Source organism: Protopterus annectens, chromosome 5.part0 (genome assembly GCF_019279795.1).
Source record: "Protopterus annectens isolate FY-2018-M chromosome 5.part0, PAN1.0, whole genome shotgun sequence".
NCBI lineage: Eukaryota > Metazoa > Chordata > Ceratodontiformes > Protopteridae > Protopterus > Protopterus annectens.
In genome coordinates, this window is record NC_056735.1 from 517,279,680 (window position 1) to 517,306,828 (window position 27,149).

General features: G+C 39.4%; 1 long non-coding RNA gene across 1 annotated transcript in view; it reads right to left on the bottom strand.

Moving 5' to 3' along the window:
* The window catches only part of LOC122802698, a 713,439-nt gene that overhangs the window by 105,997 nt on the left and 580,293 nt on the right, over nt 1–27,149 (bottom strand). Inside the window, exon 2 of the long non-coding RNA XR_006364971.1 lies at nt 11,261–11,388. This is a non-coding gene — a long non-coding RNA (uncharacterized LOC122802698). The remainder of the gene's footprint in view (nt 1–11,260; nt 11,389–27,149) is intronic.

Sequence of the window (27,149 nt, forward strand, 5' to 3'; positions counted from 1 at the left end):
TCAACCAGGTGACCCCTTCAGCAACATTTCATAGTATGCACAAACACGAAAATGAAACAGTCACCCAAGTGACACTTTCAGTAATATGTCTGGTGTGCACAAGGATTAAAATGAAACATTTATCCAAGTGACCCCTTCAGTAATATATCCTGGTATGCACAAGCACCAAAATGAAATATTCACCCAAGCAACCCCATCATTAATATGTCCAGGTATGCATAGGCATCAAAATGAAACATTTATCCAAGTGACCCCTTCAGTAATATATCCTGGTATGCACAAGCACCAAAATGAAATATTCACCCAAGCAACCCCATCATTAATATGTCCAGGTATGCATAGGCATCAAAATGAAACATTTATCCAAGTGACCCTTCAGTAATATATCCTGGTATGCACAAGCACCAAATGAAATATTCACCCAAGCAACCCCATCATTAATATGTCCAGGTATGCATAGGCATCAAAATGAAACATTTATCCAAGTGACCCCTTCAGTAATATATCCTGGTATGCACAAGCACCAAAATGAAATATTCACCCAAGCAACCCCATCATTAATATGTCCAGGTATGCATAGGCATCAAAATGAAACATTTATCCAAGTGACCCCTTCAGTAATATATCCTGGTATGCACAAGCACCAAAATGAAATATTCACCCAAGCAACCCCATCATTAATATGTCCAGGTATGCATAGGCATCAAAATATAACATTTATCCAAGTGACCCATTTAGTAAAAATATTAAAAGCTATGAACAAATACCAGGTGATCTCCATTTGCATCTCAGTATCCTGCAAGAAATCTGGTGCTTACTGGTGTAAGTTCTGGGCAATTTATACCCTTAGTATACAAATGAACTCATTATAGATTCATGTCTATGAATCAAAATCATATACATACGTGTAAAGCCCCTTAATGGCATAGCAGCTACCTCCCTATTGCTTATGCATTAAGCATGTTACACTTTTGGATTGGGAGGTGTTCATAAAAAGTCCTCTGTATTTCAAAAGGTTCCTAGGAAGTTACTAGGCTACTGGCTCTAGAGCCCTTACAAGCCTTGCCATGTTAATCCTGAGTTACCCCAATTATCCTTAGTTACACTGACATAATTTGCAGAGCAAGTCTATGTTGTGAATCCCGAGTACCCAATCATCCTTGTTAGATGTATGTAATTTGCAGGTCAAGTCTATAATCATCACAGACTACCCCTGTCCATGAGGGACATGGGTGCCACCCCCAGAATGAATTTGCAGTCTCCCACCCATTTGTCTAGGTTACACTTGAAGAGGGTCAGTGAGGAGCTCTGCTTCATGTGAATTGGAAGTTTATTCCAGCATGCTCTGCTAATGTCACAGGCTAGGTTAAGATCCCTAGAGTGAGTGACTCTTGTTCCATTTGACTTGCAGATGTGCAGCATTTCCATTGGGGCAGGGTTGGAGACTACCCTGTAGGTCAGGCATAAGTTGCCTGTCGGCAGCCTGTACAATACAGAGTACAGTGACAGGGCTTTCAGTCTGTCCATGTAAATCATGGCTTGGAGGCCCTCTATTTTCTTGGTGAAAAACCTCTGTGGTCTCTCCAGCTGCTGCAGGTGTTGGTGAATTACATGCAAAAAGGAGCACTGTATTTTTTTTTAATTTCTCCAAATCTTCTGGGTTTCTAATACAATGATTGGAATGGACCCCATTCCTAAGTCAGTCAAAGTATGATTAGAGTTTCAATCTGTGATGTCAGCCAAAAGTACTTTTCAGAGTACCCGCAATGTGCCCAGTAATGACTTTTGCAATTCGTACAGAGTTACATGTATTGGTAACATATCTAAATACGATTGTAGATTATTTTTTATAAGACCTATTGCTCCTACTACTATTGGAACTGTCTGGGTATCTTTCTTCCACATTGCTCTCATTTCTGCCTGCAGATCTTGATATTTTATGACTTTGTGTCTCTCTGTACACAAGACACTGTAGTCACTGGGTGTGGTGATTTCAATGATTAATGCTACTTTTGTCTTCTTTTATTGAACCACTATATCCAGTTTTCTAGCATCTATCTTTTGAACTGTTGGTAATGGGTGGTCCCATGTGATATAAACTTCATAATTTTCTATGATGCTTTGTGGCTAATGTTTCCAGTGTTTTTCAGCCACTTCAATACCATAATGTTTGCACAATCCTCAGTGCAACAATATTGCCACATTATTATGCCTTTCAGTAAACAGTCCTTCTGCCATTAGTATGTTGCAACCTGCATCGAGGTGTGCAACTGTTTCCAATTCGGTTTTACAAAACCTACATTTGTCTCTTTCTCCCACATGTTCAATGGACTTCGTAAACCAAAGTGTACATAGCCCACTATCTTGGGCTGCCAGTATTAACCTTTCATTTCTTGGTTTGAATTTGCCTCTCCTTAACCATTCCTGTATTCATTCCTGATCAAGATGGGGGTTCTTCCAGACGTTTTCTATACTTGCAACTATATTTATGCTTTTTCCACATGTATTGCCTTCTCATCTGATCCTTCATCTTATATTCTTTCTTTTGTTTTTGGCACATTCAGTTGCTGCCTGATTTTGTATCCACTTCTGGTTTGATTTCCATTCCTGCTTGACACCGATATGCTTCTGCTAAATTTATCAGAGAAGTAATCTTAAATTTATTCTCCACATGTTTCAAAACTTTCACTACTTGGGTCTTGTGAGGTCAGCAGATATGTGTGGGGTCCCACAATTGCAGATCTATACATATAATCAATTTCATGGAAGCTCATTCCTCCTTCAGAACGGGGAATATATAATATTGGTATGCACTGATTTTTATAAATCATTTGGTGAACAAGAAGCATCCTTCTTATTTTTCTGTCTAATCTATCCATCATGTTTTGGGGCCAGTCAAACACTCCAAAACTGTACATTAGGACAGGAAGAGCAAATTGGTTTATAGCTTGGATTTTGTTCCTAGATGTCAGTGCTGTTTTTAGGATTAAAGTCTTCTGAAATATTCCTTTTGTTCATGTTTTATTGTTGATCCTTCATCAATTCCCAAGTATTTATACACTCCTTCTTGTCTTCAAGTTCTTTTATATCACATTCTTGTCCCAGTCTGATGTTTTCCTGACACTGCAGTTTTCCTGCTTTAAAGGTTGCTTTTGCACATTTAGCAAGACCAAATGGCATTCTTATATCATCTGAAAATGTTTTGACAACTTGCAGTTTTGATTTCATTTCCGCATCTGATGAGCTATACAGTTTTAAATCATCGACAAAGAGAAGATGAGACGTCTTTACACTTTATTTTCTAGGAGCCAAATTATAGCCATGGCCTAAGCTGTTAAGTAAACAGCTTAACGGGTTAAGGGCCAGGGAGAATAGCAGGCATAATAATTTGTCCTTTATCATGGCTTAATTGCAGAGTGGTCTGCCACTGTTTCATGGTCACTGTAATGTAGTCAGTCAGTGTAGGGTGTATCTTATACATTTTTAAGCACTCTTTTATCCATGAATATGGGATACCATCAAATGCTTTTTTGTAGTCAGTCCATGCCATACTTAGATTCTTCCCCTTTTACAGTTCTCCACTATGCCTTTATTTAACAACAAATGATCCTTTGTTCAGTATGACTTTATTTTATTGCCCTTTTGTTTTACTGCCACAATTGAGTTTTCTTCTAAATGACTATAAATTCTGTCAGCATCAATTCCCGTGTATAGTTTATACATTGTCGGAAGGCAAGTTATTGGTCTATAATTTTTAGGGTAGCTTGCAGGTTCTCTCCTAAGGAGGAGCATTGTTCTTCCTGTTGTTAACCAAGTTGGTGTCTGTTCAGGGTGTGCATTTAAATAGTTCTTACTCATGGCTAAACCTTCGTGCAAAGATGTGAATACTTTCAGTCACAAATCAGGTACTGCATCTGGGCCTGGGGTTTTCCAATTAGAGGTTTTTCTTAATTTTGTTTCATCTCTGTGACTGTTACTTCATCCCATTTCATATCCTGTACCTTTGAATCTCTTATTATTTCTTTAACTTTTTCTATCCATTTAGCATCTTTATTATGTTCCACAGGATCTTCATAGATACTTCAACAAAATGTATCTGTTTCTTCATTTTTTGGCAGTCTTTCAATTCCTTTTACCTTATTTCCCAATTCTCTATAAAACATTTTAGATCATCAATAAATTGTTCATATGTTCTAAGTCTTTCCACCTGTGCTGAAATTTTTAGTTTATTTGCAATAAAGCCTGGTCTGTCCTAATATTGCTCATTGCTTTTATCACATCTATTTTTCTAAGTATTTGTGTTGCTCTATTCCCTCTTCTATAATCTTCTAACAGTGACACTTCTTGTCTTAACTGCTTTATAGTTTTCTCTATTCGATACTTCCATTATGGTATTTGATCTCTCCCCTTCCTTCCCCACACTGCTCAGTGCTCTTGTGGTAGAAGTTTATCAGTTATTAATTTAGCTGCACAGTAATATATCCTGTTTACTTCTGTTATATCACATGGGTCTCTATGAACAGTCCTAATTACTGTGTTGGTTTGTTTTATCAAACTTCTGACTTTTTGGGTTTTATTAACCTTCTGCAGTCTATTTCTTTCACTGATCTTAATATATCTGTCTATGTCTATTAGATCAAGCAACTCTTCTCTTACCTCATTTTCTTCCAAACTAAGGGCACATCCCTTGTTTTTCAATTCCTGTGGGCATTATATAGAAGATACTATAGCATCTTCCTGTGGCACATTCTTTTCAACTTCATCCCATGCCATGCGTTGCTCAATCATATGGGAACTCACTGGCCTATCACTCCTCAACATTGACTGCATCAGAGTTTCCACAGTTTCCTGTTCCTTCCCTTGCTGTCTAGCTTGAAGTGAATATTTAAACTGGTTTCCTGTGGAAGGCTCCAAATTATCTTTGTATGGCACCTGATCAATTGCTTCCTGTTCCACTGATTTCCCCTTAATTTGGATATCTATTACTCTATTCTGTTGTGGTGCTTTCAGCATTAGATTTTCTACACTGAATTATTCACTTTGTAGGTACTCCACAACCTCAGTTTCTATTTCTTTAACTTCTCCATTACTAATCTCCTTTTCTACTTTTCCTCTTTGTTTTTTTATTTTTTGTATTGTAAAGTTTTCCATGTCCAGATTCCTTTGCCTGTATTTCTCTTCAAATATATTTGGTGCTGCTCTTTTTGTATTGGTTAGTTTTGCTTTCTCCTTTGCATAAATCTTAAACCATATTAAACCTCTTTTTCTTTCCCATGTTCATATGTCTTCTTCAGATGTTTCCTGATCTTCCTATTTCTCCCCCTACTTTGGGGACTCACTCCATCCTGCTCTGATGTAACCTGTGCTAGGCCTTTTACACTAAATTCTTCACTTCACAGGCACTCCATAACTTCAACTTCTATTTTTTTAACTTCTATTTTACTAAACTTCTTTTCTATGTTCCATCTTTGTGATGTACTGTTTTTATTGTGAAATTTTCCATATCTGGATGCCTTTGCCTGTATTTCTCTTCGAATATCTTTGGGGCTGCCTTCTTTACATTGATTAATTTCGCTTTCTCCTTTGCATAGATATTGCACCATATCAAATCTATCTTTCTTTCCCATGTCCATATTTTTTTCTATACTTTTCAAATATCTCTTGGCTTTGTTGTTTATATTTTTGCACTTCCTAAGATGCTTCTTTTTCCAAACAGGTCAAGGTTTCTTGATCTACATACTGTTTTCCACAAATTTGTTGCATCAATGAACACACATTTTCATTTGAAGCTTCTGACAGTTTTTCTTGTAGAAGTATTTTTCTTTTCTCTAATTTCTATCTTAATCATTTTGTCTAGTCAAGTGTCTAGAAATTCTGGGTTTTTTGCACAATAGTAACAATACATAGATTCTTTCTTATCCTCAATAGTCCATTTTATTGTCTTTATGGCTCTTTTTTGGCATATCACTTCTTGTGTTTTTTGTGGACTGCTACTTCCTTCTACAGCAGGGGGGGGCATCCTCCCCCTGGGCCTGACCTGGCCCCATTGTAGGAATGTTTCTGTATTTTGAGGATTCTACACTGTCATCCAGTCCTGGCACCAGTGCGCCTACCAGGATTGGGCACTTTTTTATCCTTGGTCTTGTGCACCTAGCTATCTTTTTTAGTTTTTAACCTACTTCTGTCCATGATATATACTGTATAAATACAGTCCATATATCAGTGTCGAGTGGTGAGATTTTGTAAAAAAACAGGGTCCACCTCATGAAGGTACTCACCAAGACTTGAGGATGAATTCAATCTCAGCACTACTAGTCTCCTTTGCTTGCTGACTTTTCATCTCTCCATTCGGACCCCAATGAACACTGTACTCTACTAATGGTCTGATGAGGATTGAGTACAGTGGAGTTATAACAATCTTAGACCTGGAAGTGATCCCCTTACTTATGAGATGCACAACATAGAAGGCTTTCCTTACTACTATGGAAACTTAGTGGTCAAAGTTCAGATTGCTATCTACCTGTGTTCTCAGATCTTACACCTGTAGGTTTGAACCTGGGGGGGTGATGTCAATAATGTAATTAGCAGAGAATTCTGCTTTTTGAAACAGGATAATAATGCCCTCCTTTGCTTTTAGTTTTAGACCATGGCTTTGACACCGATCATTTGTTTGTGTTAACATTGTTGGGGGACTTAATGGTTACACCCCACTTGCAATCATCAGTGAACCTGGTAAGCCAAAAGCCATCTACTTTAGCCCAGACTTCTGAAAAATAGATTCCAAACACTAAATGACTCAGCACAGATCCTTGAGGTATGCCACTGATGATGGGTCTACTGGTAGAGGTGGAATCACTAACTTTGACAGTATGTGTTCTGTTAATGAGCCAGTTCACTACCCATTTACTGATGGAAGGGTTAATCCCCAGCTGGGAGAGTTTCTCAATGATTCCTGAGTGGGAGATTGCGTCAAAAGCCTTCTCTAGGTCAAGATAGACAATATGCAGTGTCTTCCTTCACCCTGGGCTTTGGTGACTTTCTCAAAGAAGTCTACCAAGTTTAATAAGCATGATCTACCATTAATGAAGCCAAATTGAGTTGGGTCTAGAGTTCAAAGGTTGCCTATGTCCTTGTTGATAAGGTCCATGAGGATCCTTTTCATGGCACTGCAGATGAGACTGGTTAGACTTATGGGTCTATAGTTCCCTGGGTCAGTTCATGGCCCCCTTTGGGCAAGGGGATCATTATTGCTGTTCTTCACTCTGCTGGAACAGGCCTAGTTCAAAGGCTATGGTTAAAGAAGAAGCCAAGTGGGTCCATGAGGTCCATTTTAGATTTCTTAGTAAGGAATCTATAATGTTATCTGGTCCCACTGAGGCCATGTTTTGGCCTTGGAGAGCACAAATATGACCTGATCTCTAGAGATACTAGGCAGAGGACCAGTGTCAGGTATGGTTTGGGGTGTAGCTGGTGGGGAGAGGGCAGTGAAGTTTGCACCAAATCTGCCAGCTAGCAGGTTGCCAATTTCCTGTGGTATAGTATGAGTGGTACCATCTACTACTAGTTCGGCACATAGCTAGGCATCCCTTTTTAAAGTACAAATGTAGTTAAAGAACACCTAATGATTATCTTTAGCTAGGGATGCTATTTTAGCTTCATATTTAGATTCAGAGGAGTTTACAAGATTTCTGATTTTCTATCTCAACCTATGGAGGGAATTATTCCTCTGCTGAGTCAGTTCCTGCTTGTTCTTGGACATTAGTTTCTTACTCTTGTTATATAACCTGTTTATACTTGGAAGTCCACCAGGACAACTTGTTTTTTTGGAGGACCTGGTTTTGATTTGGTCAGGTAAAGCTGAGTTTATACAGTTGCTTAAGTGTTTATATAGGGCATTTGCATGTAGACCTCTGCATTGGACTCATTGTTCTCTGTGATTGCTAGGTGTAAAAAACTTTTTATACCATCACTTAATGGGCTGTAGCTTGCTTTGAAAAAGTTTTTTTTTTTTGCTCCTGTGAAGGTGTCAGGTTGAATAGTTACTTTGAACGAGACTGGTATATAGTCCAACCTTACCAGAAAGCGCATCACATGGGGGGATTGCAGCAAGCCTCCCATCATGTTGGTGAGTACTATGTCTATGACATTTGAGCCCCTTTTAGGAATGCAGACTATGTCTTCCAGAGCATTTGTATTGACAAAGTCCAGAAACCTCTGGGCAAGCATGTTTGTGCTTGTGTGTGCCACCCAGTCGATGGAAGGACAGTTGAAATCTCTCATGACTAAAGTGTTGGGCTGTTTGAAGAGTGACTCCAGTAAGTCCAGGTAGGCATTGTGCTCTTTTTGGTTCATGATGGGGTACATAAAGCTAGCAATGATATGGTAGAGCATTTTGCCTATAGTTAATTGGGCATGGAGTAGTTTGAGAGAGTCATACTGTTTTACCAGTCTCTAGATGTACTTGGCTTTAATGAAGATGGATACACCTCCACCATTGGTTCTTTCATGCTCTTTTTGATGTCTGAATGTGTGGAAGGCATTATAGCCTTGCACACTTGGGGTGCTCTCACTGGACTTGAACAGTGTCTTAGTGATTGCACAGACATCAGCATCTTCCAAGGTTAGGAGTTCTTCCAGGGAGTGAAGCTTCCTGTTTACACTCCTAACATTAAATAGCAGAATCTTGAATTTGTCTCAAGTGGATTTTGCTACATCAGAAATTTTGTTGACATCACCTAAAAAGGCACTATGGGGAAAGCGAGTGTCTTTGCCAGTATCTGAAAGCCTAGAGGAGACAGGTACAAACCATCTCTGGCAAAGCAGTATGGCCTATCAACCATGTCCTCCCAGACTGACAGATACTGGATCCCCCGGACTGACACTAGAAGCTAAGGCAATTGTTAAAGTTGGTCATTTTTTGTTTTCATTTATATTGTATTGTTTATATTGTGGCATTATCCTCGGTGAAGGTAGAATGCTGCTTAGGGCTAGGGTCATACCTGCCTGTGACACAATCTGAGAGTCCAGTCATGTCTCAGACAGGTATGTCTGAAATCATTCACCCCAACATGGACTATGACAGAGTCATAACAGTACTTGTTCTAGAGTGACTTGAGTGCATGCATTCAAATTCATGGACAAAGATGTTCTTTATTATTAGGATGATTGAGTTTGTTAGTTTATATTTCTTTTTGTGGATTGTTGTTATGGTAGGTGACACAGCGCTGTATTACTGTTTTTTTTTTGTTATTAATACTCCTGTCCAGTAGTTATACTAGTTTGTCTTTCATTGTACATTAGTATTCCCAGTGCTATTCATAAGCTATCTTAATTTATGCATTTTCAATTGACTGGGTCTTTAAATATAACTATTTATTTTTCTGGAAAGGAAAATAAAACTTTGTCCCTGTTTATGATTTCTGCTCATGATAGCCTTTCATTGTAAAACATTTCTGTAAATACATTTCTAAGTCATAAGAAAAAGGTGTCAACATTTTACTTATTAAGTATGATATCATGATATATTATGTGATACAATATTAAAAGCAGAAGTGATAGGGGAGAGGTGTTGCTATTTATGTTAGCTCATTTCTAGGCACTTTAATGATTGTGCTGTTGATTTAGGTTACCTTTTGCAACCATGTTGTTTTTTCTTACTGATATGTAACCTCTACCAGTACCACATCTGACTTAGACAGAGAGAGCTCTGTTTTATTCACTCATGTCAGAAATGCACATCCCCCATGATATACCCAAACTTGTTACACTGAAGCACTAATAACAAAATGCAGTTACTGTCCACTCTGCTTCATGAAGACAAACTCTTACATTGGTTTACTGCTTAAACAATCAAGTGTACTACCTTAGCCTTGCTATGAAAATCCTTTTATTAAAAAAAAGTCAAAAGACAGTCTATCACGTAGTGCATTTGGTGAGTTCATCCTGATCGCGCCTTCCTACCTGCCTTTGCTGTACATCCTCCGCTTTCTTTCTACTGTCTTAATTTTTTTTAAATAAACTGCATGAATTACAACTGAAATACATATCTATAATTTCTACTTTTCTTTTTATCTTTAGCAATGTCTTTTTTAAATTACCTCTTGATTACTTCATCTATGTCAAATGCAATTTGCTGACTTCTCTACATATCGATGCCGTTGTAAAACCTACAATTTCTTGTAATATTTTTCCACTGGTTATGTTCATGTCTGAACAGGATCTTGTACCAGAACACCAAACTTGTTGACAAAACAAACAAAAAAATAAATAAATACATATGACTGTAAGGCACTGCAAGCCATTGTGGATCCCAAACAACCTTGATCACCGTGGCACCAAGAGTGAGTATAAAAGTACTTGAAAAATCCATTGAAATTGATTTAAATAATTTATTTCTTTATTTTTAACCAGCTGTGCAGGCTGAGAGCTTTTTTTATCCATGACCAAGGTCACGGATGTTCAGTAACAATCAATTACTTTTTCATGGATAAGAACATTGTCATTTAATCATCACTGAGAAAACAATTAAGGTTAAAATGCACATTTCAGAGACACACAGTTGAAGTGTTTACTGGTGCTAGGTAATGGCATCATTACAAAAATATTTTGCATGTGTGATAAAAACTCAGCAATGCGATCACAATAGGAGTGATAATAAATATAAACAATGAAATTCAGAGATACTGGAACACTTTCAAAGTATTTCTTCCCCTGAAATCCCTGTCCCTACTGAGCTACTGCTTAAACAGATCATTGTAATTTGAAGTAATGGGAATTTTCTCAGACAGTGCAGTCTCAACCATTTTATACAAATCACACTAATTGCACATTAGTAATTGTACTTTATAACATCAGTCTTTAATGTCCCTTATGCATGTCTGTGGTTGAAGGACATCATTGGAAATAAAAATAAAATAAATTTATCAATTGGTGATAGAAGAGAGAGAGAGAGAGAGAGAGAACTCTTTGTTAAGAAGAAACAAAATGCAACAAGAAGCACTGAGTGTCCTCCCATTAGCCTATATATTACATGACATTCTGCCAGACCATTCACCATTTTATAAAACTCTGTACACAACTGTCTTTGTCCATATTACTACATTTCCATAAACCTGATATTTACTCATTGAGGAAATGTTTTGCTCAGTGATTTAATATTCCATACAGTCCTAGGAAAGCTGCAACCGCTAGGCATATATCATCCTTTTATACAAAGTAGGAGTTGATAAAGATATTATCACCTTAATTACAATCATCTCACCTGGTTGAAGACGATACCTCTGGATAACACTCTGAACAGCCTTTCTTGCTTTTGTTTCATACAACAGCAACTTCAAAGACACAGGAAGGGAAATCTTCTTTACTACTGATCATGATTTGCGGTTCAATCTATTAAAAATGTGTAATCGAAAAAAGATAAAATTTAGCTTCTGCTTTTAAAACTTCTAGTTGTGCTTATTATAAAGAAAACATTTATTATTGTAGTTACTGGAAGTCATACCTTTCTTCTAAGCAACATAAAATGTCTTTTTTAAAGCTCCCAGTGTTATAATCACCCCAGTTTGCAGCTATCATTACAAAGTATAGCCCAAGGAAACAGCAGCATTCATGAATTACCAAATTAACTATATACTTTCTTTCCTGTACAAGCCATTCATGTTAGAAGGGCAAGATCAAACATGTCCCTATTAAAAAAAGGTATGACTGTACAATTGAAATATCCAGTTAAAATAACAAAGTGTAAAACAATACTCAAATCTGACTGGCCACAGTGAAAACCACAAAAATATAAAACACATAAACCACTACTACAAAGGTGGCTAGATGTTACTAGATGCCAAATATTCCATTTAACTTGATGTGCAATGTAACTGACTTTATTTTATTTTCAACTTGTTGACCAGGAAGGAGATCTGGTCTGCTGATATATTACAGCTAATACTTGACTACAATGAAAAATTAACAGATAACAAAAATAATTAAAAGATGAACAGTATGTAATAATGAAAGATTAGATGTTGCTAGCAGTAGAGCAAAAACATTACAAAATGTAGAAGAAACTTAAACTACCTTGCTAACATTTATTACACATTAGTAACCGAATACAGATAGCAAGAATACCTAGTTTTAAAGAGGATTATTTAAATTACAACTGTTTAACTCCCTTCAATAAAAGTGAAGCCAGCCTCTTTTGTATGCATTTGCATAAAGCAGCTTTAAAGGATGTTAGAAACTGATTGTTTTTCAGTTCAGTGGGAAGGTTATTCCATATGTCTTGAGACATAATGGAGAAAGCTCTTTCCCCTACTGCATTCTTAAACCTAGGTTGGGTGAGAGCTAATAACACATCCTGTGAGTTTCTTAAAGGAACGTGAGAGACATGATCTGAACTAGACTTTTCAGTGATAAGCGATAACCTCCTTTGAGGATTTCAGAAATCAAAGTGGCTTATATTAAAATAGTGCTGTTGGTTAAAGGAAGCAAATTCACTTATTTTATCAGGTCATAATAATGCATATACCTATCTTGCAAGAGAGCAAATCTGAATATTTTATTTTCATTAGGTTGTAGAATAGATGTGGTTTGAGAAGAATGTAGGCAAAGCAATAGGAGACCATATTCCAGTTTTGCTATGAATATGGTATTAGCAATACTTAGTTGTACAATAACATCAAATAGGTAAAAATGTAAAAGATTGTGTATTTGGTATGGTAAGAGAAGCTGAGTGTAAGAACTACACTTAGGCCTAGGTACTTTTGTTATGTGACATTTGGTATGGTATTTCTATTATTTTCCTTGAAGAAAATAGGGGTCTAGAAGAACAGGTTTCTACAGGTGGAGAACATCAGCATGTTAGTTTCAGAAGCATTTAGTAAAAGTTCATTACTGTGCAGCCAGTAGATTAACTTTTAGAAATATTTTTTGTAGTCTGTGCTGTAGGGTCTGGCGTGATGAACTGGATTATATCATTAAAATGTCATCTGAGTTGGTAGCCAAGTTAAGGCTTTGTGCTTCTTGGAAGAAGTCATAAATAAAGATTGTGAAGAGCAGAGATCCTACTACAGATCCGTGAGGCACTCTATGCACAGACAAGGTATTGTTTGCAAAAACTTGGCATGTTCTTTTATATACTTTTTCAACCAATTAATTACATTTCTGCCAGATTTTAGTTTGCACAGATTAGGGAGTAGGAGAATATTATTGTGCACTATCTCAAAGGCCCTAGTTTTGTCAATGAATACTTCCATGGATATACAGCCATTTCTTATGCTGTTATATAATGTGTTGGTGTTAAGTTTCAGAAGCTTTGTTGTTGTTCATATAATAGGCCATATTTATTTATGTGTTTTATGAGTTCTTTATAAAGTACTTTTTCAAAGATTCTGGTAATAGGACAAAGGTTGGGTATAGGTGTAAAGTCCTTAGGTTTGTGGATTTTGTACCTTTGGGCAGAATAATTACAAAGTATTTGAATATTGCCAGAATTTTACCATGCAATGAGGGTGATTAAACATATAAGTGAGAGGTCTATGAATATTTTTAGCAGCTTTGTTTGAGGAAGGTGAGATAAAGGGTACTGAATTTGGAACTAGTAGAGTTAAATTTAATGTCACGGTGGTGGTGCTGCGGTAGAGTTGTCGCCTCACAGTATGACGCTGTCCGGTTCAATTCTCAGCTAGAGCGTCTTCTACGTGGAGATATGCATTAATGAGCGTACCTTTGTTGAAGGTTGTGCATCAGGGCTGGAAACTTGGCACGTAAAAATTAGCTACCAATCATTAGCGGACCGGAGTTCCGCTGTGGCGACCCCTAACCGGGAAAAGCTGAAGGACACAAACAAACAAAGATTAAATTTAATAGAGCTTTCTTGATTTGTTTGACATTTTTCCAGTGATTTGAAATGGAGCTGAATTTTCTGCTAGGAGCTATAATTGAAGATTGGTGCTGGAGTTAGTAATGGGTTTACTATCACAGGGGAAGGAGTTGGAAATGGTTTGTATAGTGGAAAGTAAGAAGTTTTTGAATTTATTTGGCAGGTCAATAGAGATAAAATTATTATGGTTATGGCAGTTAGTGAAATCAGTAATTTGACCAGTCAAATGTTTTATTTCACTTCAGAATTATTTCACTGATTCTAAAGACAACCACAAAGCATTCTATAGCTATGTCAAGAATCTCAAAGGCAACTCTCAGATCTGCTCTGAGTTACAGCACAATGACACTAAATATACAAAACCAACTGATATTGCCGACATCCTGGCAGATAGGTTTAGTGCTAGCTTTACCCCCCTCTCGCCCCCTAAAGGGCCCATCTCTGTACCGGAAGAATGCAAAGTTCTGGTAATCATGGCTACACAGGTAAAAACCTCACTCTCCAAAACCAAGAACGTGGCATCCATGGGACCTGACAACATCCCAGGCTGCTTCTGCATGAGCTGTGGAGTGAACTGGCATCCCACCTGAGTGCCATGTTCAGTCATAGCCTCACCTCAGCCTTTGTGCACTTTGAGTGGCGCACCACGGCAGTTATTCCACTCCATAAAGGGGGAGCCACAACAGACCCTGGGAACTACTTCTCCATTAGCCTGATGAGCCTGGTCTGCAAGGCTATGGAACGTATCATCATGGAACTCATAAACAAAGACATTAGAGATCTCCAAACTCTGGACCCCACACAGTTCGGGTTTGTGAGGGGTAGATCATGTCTCCTAGACCTGATAGACTTCTCCGAAGCAGTCACCAGAGCCATGGATGAGGGTAGGGTGGCTCATGCAGCCTATCTAGATCTCGCCAAGGCATTCAACACCATCCCCTGCTCTGGAGTTATAGATAAACTCACTGAACTGGGTATAAATCCCTATGTCACAGGATGAGTTGCCAACTGGCTTACTGACAGAACACACACTATGAAAGCAGCAGACTCCAAGTCAGACTTCAGACCAGTTACAAGTGGAGTACCACAAGGTTCAGTCCTGGGTCCTCTCCTGTTTGGTATTTACTTCTCTGAAGTACAGGCTACCACAGAAGGTCTTTAGCTAACTAAGTTCACAGATGACTGCAAACTAAGAGCCATAATCGAAACTACTAACGATGTGGACATCCTACAAAAGGGCCTCACTGAGACAGATGCCTGGTGTCAAAGCCACGGCCTCAAGCTCAATGCCAAAAAGTGCATTGTCATCCCCTTTGTTAAAAACTCTGTACCCATAAACTACCACATAGGCAGTAGTCTACTTAACACTGAAAGTGTCATAAGAGGCCTTGGGACACAGGTGGACAGTAGTCTCTCCTTTGATAATCACATCACCACAGTGGTCAGGAAATCCTTCTACGTGGCACACCTCATCACAAAATGTTTCTCATCCAGAAAAAAAGAGGTCATTGTTCCCCTCTACTCATCACTCATTAGACCCATTATAGAGTACAATGTCCCTTTTGGTATGTACCTCACAAGACATCTACAACAACTGGAAAAGCCGCAGAAATACCATACAAAGAGGATTACTGGCCTCAAACAGATGACCTACGCAGACCATCTCAAAAAACTCCAGCTTTACTCCATCATATATTGCCTACTCAGAGGCGATCTCTGCCTAACATAGAAAGCTATGTCAAACTCAGAGCTGTTGGACATGTTCCACTTAAAGAAACCCCAATCCCTCTGAGCTACATGCTCTAGGGACCTAAACCTTGTCACCACAATAAACAGAACATGCTGGAGGGATAGATTCCTGTCCCAGAGACTTCCCATCCTTTGGAACAGATTACCTATCTATGTCAAACAGAGCTCCTAATTAGCACTCTTCAAGAAAAATCTTGATGATGGGATGGGTAATAGGAAATTCACCCAGTGGATCACTTCTGTGGCTCTGCTTGACAGGGGCACAGGGAAATAATTTTCTTGGGTGGCGAAAGCCAGGGTACCATTTTGGCTAGGCTTGTATAGGCACTAGGGCTAATAGTCTAGTACCTACCTATGAACCTATGAATATTTAGGTGGAATGAAACAAATCTGTTGCTTTTTTCTAAGGTGGAGTTTCTTACCACTATTTTGACTATTCAAGTAGAGTTTTAATCTCTAGATAATTAGGCTTTGTTAGAATTAGATTTCTAGCCTTTACATATAGCCTCCCTTTGTTTAATTGTCTCTCTAATATTGCCTGTCAGCCAAAGGCAATTCATTGCAACTAGTCTGTTAATAAATGTGTAAAGTAACTAACACTGAGGAATTTCTCACAAGTACTCCTGAGTCAAGGTTCATCACATGATATAAAGCTGATCACATGATTTTAAAACTTTTTGGCTGTCACATGATTTTAAGCTGATCACATGATTTTAAAACTTTTTGGCTGTCACATGATTTTAAGTGGATCACACAATTTTTAAAAAGTTATCACATGACCTTTTAGAATTGTATTTAAACAGTGTATGTGTTTGTTTCACTTCATCTGAAGAAGTTTTGTAATAAAACAAAAGCACTAATATTACATTTTATGTTGTTGAGCTGGATTTGTTGGAATCTCTGTGGCCTTGCGTGTGTGTATGTTTTTTTATCATTATAAACATTACATGAAAATAGAAATTAAAAGTACTTAATTTCCCATACTCCTTGACAAATGGCTAACAATTATTGTTGGAATAATTTCTCTTTGATATATGCATCCTCAAGGAGGAAGGCTAAGAACTCATATGTATGTCTCTTGTTTCTTATTGCTAAAATATCAGAATCATACGGGCCTGCAGTATACACATGATGTCAGTGGATTTACACTGCCACTGTTTCCATCTCTAATCCTTCACTTTCTTTAACATATTTTTTTGGTTCTCCAGCACAGTTGTCTGCAATCAGCCATGTCTTGGATTCTACCTCAATCATCCACTTCATCATCTCTAGCAGCTGGACAACTTACTCTGTGTGACTGGGGCCTCACACGTGAGAAGATTGTAATGTAAGCAGTTGGAGGATATGTCCAAAGAGGAGATCAGGGCATTCAAATATGGCACACTTGTTTCAGACATGGAGGGCTATTTTGGCATGTGTTACCCATTGGCATACCCAACTCTCCTAGTGCATTACATATGTATATGCCTCTGTACTGGTATTATTTGTATACAGCAAGAACTACTCGTCCTTACCTGGCAATCATTTCAATCCATCAAGCTAAAGAAACAGGCAAAATTGCTGCTCTACCATTATCCTCTTCCCTTACCCAAGTCTTTAGGCATTAAGTTAATTAAATGAACCTAAGTTACCTGAGTCTCACTTAGGTCTCCAGCTGTCTACATCTTTTTTTTCACTTGTTTTTCCTTCAGTTCACTGATGACTATAACACTGAAGCCCTTTCATTCAGGACTGGTAATCCAAAGGTTTTCATTGAATGCAATTTATAGTTTATTTAGCTGTTTGAGCATGTCAAAGGTAGCTAAATTAGTAGTTTGGATGGTGCGTGAGCCGGAGTCCCATTTACAGAGACAGTGAGAAGAACTTCCCCTGGTGTAAGAAACTTCCAGGATAAGCCTTTGCAATGGATCGGTCTTGGCAGCGTAGGTTTCACTGAGATTGTCATAATCGAAATGCATCGTCACACCCTCTGCTAATCCAGTTGATTTTTCTTTTTTTTCTATTTTATTTATTTTAATTTGGATAAAATATAAAATCACAAGGAACAGTGTTATGCATGTTAAAACACATTATTTAATGTTATCAAAGTGGTGGTGCTGTGGTAACGTTGTCACCTCACAGTTAGACGTTGCCCGTTCGATTCTCAGTTAGAGCGTCTTCTGTGTAGCGACATGAGTGAATGGGTGTTTCTTCACTGAAGGTTGTGCGTTAGGCCTGGCAAGCCAGTACGTAAAAATCTACTACCAATCATTAACGGACCAGAGTTCCGCTGTGGCGACCCCTAACTGGGAAAAGCCGAAAGACACAAACAAAATCAAAGTTATGAAAAAATGTTTAATTTGCCAAATGCAGTCTCTTATGCAAATCAGTTTTCATTGCATCCTTGTAGCAAGAACAGTTTTTCAGAAGATCTCATGAATCTGATAAATGCTACCCCCCACCCCCCCAAAGAACACATTTTTTTCACACTGATACAAAAGGTCATATTGGCATACATGACTTCTGACATGGAAACATAGCCTCTACCTGTATTGACTACAGTTGTGGATCAAACAGTGGCCTGTCTAGGGGAGAAGTATTTGTTAAAGTTGTCTGAGTTAGCTAAAATCTTGATACTTTCATCCTGTACTAGTGAGAGGAAATTGGGCAGTGCATAATGGACTACTATAAACGGCTGAAGGGTAGCCCAGCTAAAACTAACATACTTTTATAACTGTGTGTTTTTCTCCCATGATTCTCCTATCTGTAAACAGCAGGCAAAGCTTACAGTTAGAGCAGCATGTAATGTTCCTGGTCTTGCATATGGACTGAAACACTGCTAGTGGCTGTCAAGTACGTAAATGATATTGATAAGTAGCAACAGTCTGGTGTATCAGATATAGTAAGTACTGTAATACCACAATCTTCCCCACCCACTAGCAGCAGTTAGGAGACACCATACACTATGTCCTCCACCCCAACAGTAAATGAATTATTAAATAAATAAAAAAAAAAATAAATAATAACTTTATAGGTTATCTGCAGCTGGATAACATAAATAAAAAAACAAAACAAATAATAACTCTATAGGCTATTACCTGCAACTGGATCAGGAGATACAAATGTAGCATCACCTTAAGAAACCAGTACTGATTACTATATTTTATTAGATTCTACCAGTGAAATATCCTAAACTGACAAATGTTTTTCATTTTTTGTAACTCCCTTTTAGAAATATTGCATTGAGGTTTAAAGCAAGTTTTTCCATGTGGAGCAGAATAGCATTACCAATTGTTTTGTGGTTCTGATTTTAACATGTTTAATACATAGCTCAGATGGCAGTTTATTGGTTTTGTTATTTTCCCTTTCACTGAAAAGTCTGCAAAAAATCATGGGTAGCCTCTTTTGTATGCTGTTGACTATATTTCCTTAAATTTACACTGCATATATATAATTATGATCTTTTGCTAATCTAATTTTTCTAATTTGTTTTTGAAACTGCAAGTGAATAGCTGATATTTCCACATGCCGTTTTATGACACAACTATATTTTGAAAAATCTGAGACTCTGAACCTGTCAGTGAAAATAATTTCATGGGAACAGCCACATTTCTAAAACAAGTCATATTATCTAAAGGCAGATGGGTCACCATTGAAGTTCACATCATTGTGTACTAAAATGTAACCAACATTATCTCTTACAAGAGAGATTGCTTAAAAGTTTACGTGATGGATTTTTCATAAAATAAACTCAGCACGTAAAAATCAACTGCCGATCATTAGCGGACCGGAGTTCCGCTGTGGCAACCCCTAACCGGGAAAAAGCTGAAAGACACAACAACAACAATTAATAATCCTGAAAGACATATACAATAAAAACTGGATATAGGTGTTCCCGCTGCTGTGTTCAGCAAGCCATGCATGACATGACTATTAGCCTAGCTCTTCAAACCTTTACTCTAGAGTATGAAACTGACCAGGCTGCAGAAGCTGGCTGCTGTGACATATATGTCTGCTTGTCACCTGGGCAAAATGAAAGAAAATAATGTTCAGGCACTTAGTACTATTCTCTCTAAATCTAGAATAATAAATGTATTAATATAACAGGAAACAGATTAATTGCTGATTACAGAAATACACTGTTATGGGCACAATATCTTAACAGTTTCCGTTATAGATTCTCTCACTGTAGTAGAGGCTCTGAGATTTCTCATATGAGAATATATAAGAAAGCGAAGCATAAGACACATTTGTGATGAAAGGAATATTGGGTTATGTGTTATTCAGTATTGAGCTTTGCTGTATCTATCTCACTACAGGTATGTCCTTTAGCATATTAACTTATAAGACAACATCAGTTTCCCTGAGTACAACCACAGTAACAGCAATAACACTTTATTATACCCCTGTATCAAGTCATAGTGGATGTACAGGTCACCAGTATGTACATTTACTACAGATCTGTGAGAACAGCTATGCAGCTAACACATTCTGTTTCTTAAAGGTTTTAGAATAACCAATTTATATCAATGGCATTTTCTTCAGGATTTGAACTCAAATTAATGTCTACTTACCTTATATCAAAATCGTACTGACTGACATCACAGAAAAAGAGCAAATTGGCTGTATTAGGTAAACAGCTGTCCATTAACACTGCTCTGAATTATTCATTACAAGTTTAAGGTTATACAATTAAAAGATTTTGAAGTAATTTTAAAAGGGCGGTAAGTCTTTCTATACGCCATCAGCTGCAATGAAATATGGATAACTGTGACTACTGAACAGTTTAAAAGTTATGGCCACCATTTCTCCTTAGTATTCACAGCAGAAGCAAAGCAAACAAATTTATTTTACATATTACAGCTTCAAATGAGCAATGTTATGTTCTTAAAAAAATGGAATGGAATGGTTTCTTTTTACTTAAAATGTACTGTTCTTGAACAAGAAAAAAACTCATAGCCTCGGTCTTGCTACAGTGTTTATACACTTTACTGTTTTCATTGCACTGTATGTATCTTTACTTTGATTATCTGTCAAAGTTTGGTGTGTACAAGTCTATCCCCAGGATTCACTAATCTTCTGTGCAGGAATAAGTTATTCCTGCATGGAAACGACCGTATAAGTGCAGTATGGCAGTGCGAAATGCATATTTATGAAGGCGCTCTGCCTGTGCTCCTAAACTAACATGGAGCCGTGGACAAGTGCAGGGTGTGTGTCTGAGAGCAGAGCTCTCACAATATGCATACCCCTGCACTCAAGAATAGCCGTTCGGCAATTAAAATGAGCAAGAATGCTCATAGCACCCCAAACACATCAGGATAGCTGTAAAATGTACAGATGCACACAGAAATCCACAGCAATATGTTACATTTGTCCCTCCATTTGTTCCCCAATTATTTCAGGTTTGTCCAGAGTTTGCACTCCAAGAGGTTGAGAGGTATGCCCACCGTGAAGCAGAAAGCTAACAAAATAACAGGTGTAGCAGTAGCAGGGATATTTGTGAAGGGTATAGATAAAAGAACACTACAAGATTTTTTTTTTTATAAAAACGATAAAGTTTAACTGTAGCTGTGTGGGTGTGCCCGTTACTAAGGTATGCATAGTCCAGCTTAAACAGCACAAGAAGTTAAACAGCAAGATTCATTCAATAGCAGCAGTACTGTTATAGTGTAGTAGTTAGAGCATATGCTTTACGAGCAGCCATTCCTGGTTCAATCCTCACTGTAGCAAATTTTGATTTTACATGTGAAAGCAATTCATAGACAATTATTTTATGTATAACCTACTAAGCAACACATATTTGTGAAATGGAGTACTGCATTAAGTTCACATGTGAGGTGTCATTGTAATAAAGTGGTGAAATGTCCCAATAAACACAAGTGCCCCATACAGTATACGTACACATGAATCAGGGATACTAAACAAATGTATAATATGTAATGAATGATAAATCAATGCCAAACAGCAAATAGTGTGTAAAATTAAAAATAAGCAAAGCTAAGCATTGCACACCTCTGCTTGCCAGATGTAAACAATGTGTAGCCCAGCTAAATAGATATGCCCATTGATATGCCCCTTTAAGCAATGCCAAACTAATTAAGCAGGTTTGCTCATAGCTTAGCATTTTCAAAACCGTCCAATCATGGCAAAGTGCAGGAAATCAGTCCTATTTAAACCCTACAGGTGGCAATACATATCATAACTGGTTGCAGCTTCCTCCTGTAGGCACAATGGCCGGTGTTGGGGAAGGATCGCACTTCTGAGCACAGCGCTGGGGCATCCAGGAGTCTAAGGTCATGTCAGGGCACCCACATGCCGACAAATTCCAGCAGTCGAACAAAGTATTGTGGAGGTGGGTCCCACCCTCACAATGGAGCAGGAGCGTCCAGGTAAGGCTCCAGAGCACATTAGTAGACCAGTGCTGCTTATCTACCCTCATCTGTAAAGAATACATATATGCATATGTCAGATAATATAGTCTGTTGCTGCAGTGTATTAAGGAGCAGATGTGCATAATTTCTAGTATTGTGCGTTTGTATAGATGATGTTTTGAAATGCTGCTCCCACCCTGTACCAATGGCACAGGTGTGGCTACTGACATTACATTTCTCACACAACTATTTAGGTCCCTCTGGTAACCAACTAGGGCAGCAGCTTGCTCTGGTGAGAATGGAGTTTTTTCTATTTCACGTTTGCCAATGCACTGGCTATGTTATGACGATGCTATGTGCCATGCACACATGTAACACACCTATTCATAATGCATGCTGTACACGTTCACTTGTTGTTGCTGTTAACTCCACTGCATCACAGTGGTCAATTTGGTGCCATATCTGAAGGGTATGTATGGGCTTTCAGTATACCGCACAACCTGTCAGTGCAAGATGTCTGGACAGAGATGAACATAATGGTGGGAGGAATGGCCTACAGTACAGACATGTGTGACACAGTACCCTTCTACAGTAAGTAAAACACTGTATACACCACTATCACAATGGCAACTATTCCAGATCTACACACTGGCAAATCACAGTACCACACTGCACACTGTTTACAACCTGTAATGTGATCCTAAAATGAGCAATGCATGTGCAATATGGAACCCTATGTTAGGACAACAATTATGGGGAATACATACTTTAAACACTGGATGCATATGTGTGCACACACTCCAAATAACATGCTGTGGGAGCAGCTTGTAAGGTAGTGACAGCATTCACTCTTCTGTAATACACACCTTCCATCACATACAGTGCCTAGATGTCACACCAAGTAATGTTCTGTTGTCCAAGACATCTGTCCATGACATCTGCCCACTCACCTGCAACAGAGGCAGCCTTGGCTTGCACTGTTACAAATCATGGAATCCATCCCATATCTGAAAGGGAGTAGGGAAAGTAGCCTTACATCAACATTGCATATGCCATGGCAAACAGTGCAGACAATCATGTATGTGTGTATGATGTATGGAACAACATTCATGTCAGGAACAAACAGATGCCCATCCAAGTCAGATGACAGCACATGTTGCAAACTGGTCACGGAGGCTGCCCAGACACATACAGCAACACCGGCAACTTGCAGGAATGTCTAGCAGGTACTGCTTGCACAGTACCTGTGTCAACAATTATCTGGACTAATAATAAAAATTGTGGCCTATGGGTTAGGGTACTCAGATCGAACAGTTGTTCCACAGGGGATATAATCCAGGTTTCTCGCCAGATACCATACGCATAACATCAAATCTCCCACAGGCATGTGTTTCAATGTGTTATAGTGTTCTGAGACCAAGGCTGAAACTAACAGACATTATTAATAAAGATACATGAGCTGCACAAGCATCACCTCAGTCCACCTCACACCCACCATCCCCATCTGTACCCTGCTGGTGCCAGTGTACACCTGTAGGTTTGCTGTTATTTAGCAGAAACTATGGCAGTAGACATGTTATTCTGCATGTGGGACACTGCCAAGTCACACTCATGTGTGGCGCATAGTTGTCATGCATCTGCAAATTGGCTGAGGATGGGGTGGTGTGTCACCCTGAAACACAACAATGAACTAAAGCATATGTCCAAAGGTCACATAGAATGGCTGTATCTGAACACAGTCAAGGTAATGCATTGTGCAAGACATGACCGTGACTCAACAGAAATAGTGTAGAGACTGTATGACCTCCAAGGGATGAGTACATGAGACATGCTTGCAATCTGGCAGAGTTGGGGGACATTTGTAGGGAGGGGTGACCGCATAATCTCAAGTGAGGATGGGCCATGCTAGTATACACCTTCCATGAAAAGTTACTGCTGTTGTTCATGTACAGGTGCTGCAACAAAAGATTTTGTTAAGGGTGTGCACACTTATGAACCCCACATATTGTATGCATCACTATCAACATCTGCACAACTAACACATTTGTTTGATACTGAATACCATTGCACAGGTCACATGTCACATATCAGGTATGTGTAATGGTAACATATGCAGTATTGTGGCCCCATGGCATATCAGGGAAGATATTGGCATGTCAATAAGGGTGTGATCACTCCTCATAGCCACATTAAGCTTGGGAGGTTGTCAGTATAACTGGATGTCATTGCTGAGACATGCACTGCTGATGATGAGATCTGGAAATCAAACATCAGGCACTCCCTATTGCCATCTGTCTTCATATCAGCCCAGGTATGTATCTGTCAAACACATAGGGGCTGTGGCAACAGAGCAAACTTAAACACCATGCATATACACAGTCAGCTATGGTGTGTAAACTTGTGAGGCATGGTGCACAGTACATAGCAGGTTGCTGAACAGGTGCACAGCAATACTGGGTACATGGGTGCAGTGTGTTCCAGGGGAAGGGCCATCACCTACAAACACAACTCATGCATCACAGAGATGTATATTGTCGCTAACAGGGATTGAGATAGCTACAATGCATGCTGTTGATTGCTATATGTTATGCATGCTGACATGTGGGCAATCAGAGGTGTTTGTAATATCTATATGCCACCGCACCTGTAAGTGTGTGTGTTTGTGTGTGCGGTGTTTTGTGTGTGTGTTGGGGGGTGTGGGGGGGTGTGTGGGTAAGCAATGACATACAGGTCTGAAAGTAAGGTTTCTGTTTTCCCCTCACAGGTGGCAAGATGGATCAGGGTCCCTCCTGCAGGGAATCTGAAATTAGTGTCCACACAGACTCTGACAATGATGATAGGTGTGGTGAGGCACAGGTGGAGTTGTCAGTGGCTGAATCTGTGCCATTGGTTGACATTCCACTGTTATCCACCCCCATCCCTGCACACAGTCACATTGCCTATACATACCCCATCACCAGTGGCCATAGATCAGGGGAAGTTGGTGGGTGGTGGCATGTAACAGGGCAGTGTGGGGACTATGACAAGTGTGTCTGTACACAGCAGCCATAGCTGGATGTCTGGCAGGTCACCACACAGGCAGATGTACAGGGGTGCTCATAGGAGGGCTGCTGGACATCATGCCCCTGGCAGCAGTGCCGCAGATTGTGTCACCAGACACATGTTTTGGGCCATCATGGAGGCACAGGCATGTATGGAATGGTATTCCAGACAGGGTCTGAGGCTACAGAGGGCTACTCATTTAGCTGTTATTGACACCATCCATGATCTGGCAGGTGCCCACTGTTATTTTGCAGAGGTCATGGATAGACGGTTTGGTGAGCTGGTAGGACTGGTCGACCATACATTGTCCATGTTAGAGCATATGGTGGGAATACGGCGACAGCCACGTGGACATAGGTCAGCATCACCAACAGGTGGAGGTCTATGTGGACGTGCAGGAAGTTGTAGCCGCTCCTGTAGTGGGAGTACCAGAACCAGCACTGCAGGGGGGCACTGCCCACACCACACCACAGCAGGCCATGAGCACATGGCCCTGGTCGGTCCCAACAGGGACCTGAAGTCAGTGGATAGGTGTCATCCTCAGGGGAGAGTAACATATCTGGCCTTGTACCTGGTAGTGCCCTTGGAACCCCTGAAAGGCACAGTTCTCTTATCCATGGCCGGAGACAGTGAACTGCACACCCAGCCATGTGCGGTCTGCAGCTGACCAATAAACCCATGAATAGGGCAAGCAAATGGCCAAGCTGTGTGCATACACACACACACACACACACACACACACACACACACACACACACACACACACACACACACACACACACACAATCACCAAGACAGCTAGGGCACCTCCATACCTACACACACCACATCTTCACAGCCCAATTAATAGCAAAGCCCCCTAACACACACACACATGATGTCATTCAAATGGCTCAGCCTAGATTTTTGGCAAACCCACACCACACCCTGTGCATATGATGATACCTGTGCCACATCCCTGTCATCCATTACATCGATCAGGGACAGGCTACTATGTTTCTGATGCACAGGGTGAATATACGAAGGTGCATCAATGTAATGCTGTGTAATGTAATTTCAGCAGGCAAGTTTAATGCTTACGTCAGGATGTGTAGCTGTGTAGGCATGATGTAATATAGCTGGTATTACCACTGACAGACAGTGGTCTCCATGATGTATTTCGTTTCTGTTGGAGGTGTGCATGTGTCATCAGGAGTTTGGTCTGTTGTTGTGTACTGCAAGGGGTTTGGCACTGTGGTGACACATTTTGACTGTGTCATATCCTGGGTACAGCTGCACATAGGTAATATGTCTGTATAATAATTACTGCATGTGCCACATGGCTGATAGTTCTGTGGGATGTATACACATGAGTGCATGGTGGCTGATGTCAGCAGCCTGTCTACAGTGGGCAATGCACAGTGTACTGGGTGGGACATACCACATGTTTTCATATAACAGACACACACAACGGCTTTGGTGTTGATGCTATACACACACATTACAGTCCACATGGATGTACTGTATTTGTCAGTGAACACATTTTAGCCTATTTAATTCCACCAAGATATAATAGTCAAAACATCACAGCAGTGCATAATCAGTCTGCTACTTTAATGTAATCAACAATGGTACTGGCAGGGTATGTGCCCCCTTCCCATATTTATGGCAATCCTGGCATTGGTAAACGTAGGTGTGCTGGTGTGTGTGGCACAGCCCTACACTTTGAAGGTTGTGGGGTGGTGCACAGATACACATTGTTTGACTGATGACTACCTGACTGTTAACATACACTGTACAGTATTACAATAGACTAAGTGCCGGGATACACACAACAATAACCCCAATGAGGTTGTCCACAACATTAACAGCCAACTATATATACCAACTCCAGTATCAATGTTCAACTCTACAGCAGGAAAGAGAGCATGTACACATCTACCACCTGTTTTGATGGAAATAATTCCTCTCTCGGGAGTCCTTTGAAATGACATCATATGCCAATCAGTTCATGGAAAGATGACCTCCTGTGACATGTATATTCAGTGAACTGAAGTAGATTCTTTCACACATACACACACACACACACACACACACACACACACACACACACACACACACACACACACACACACACACACACACACACACACGTA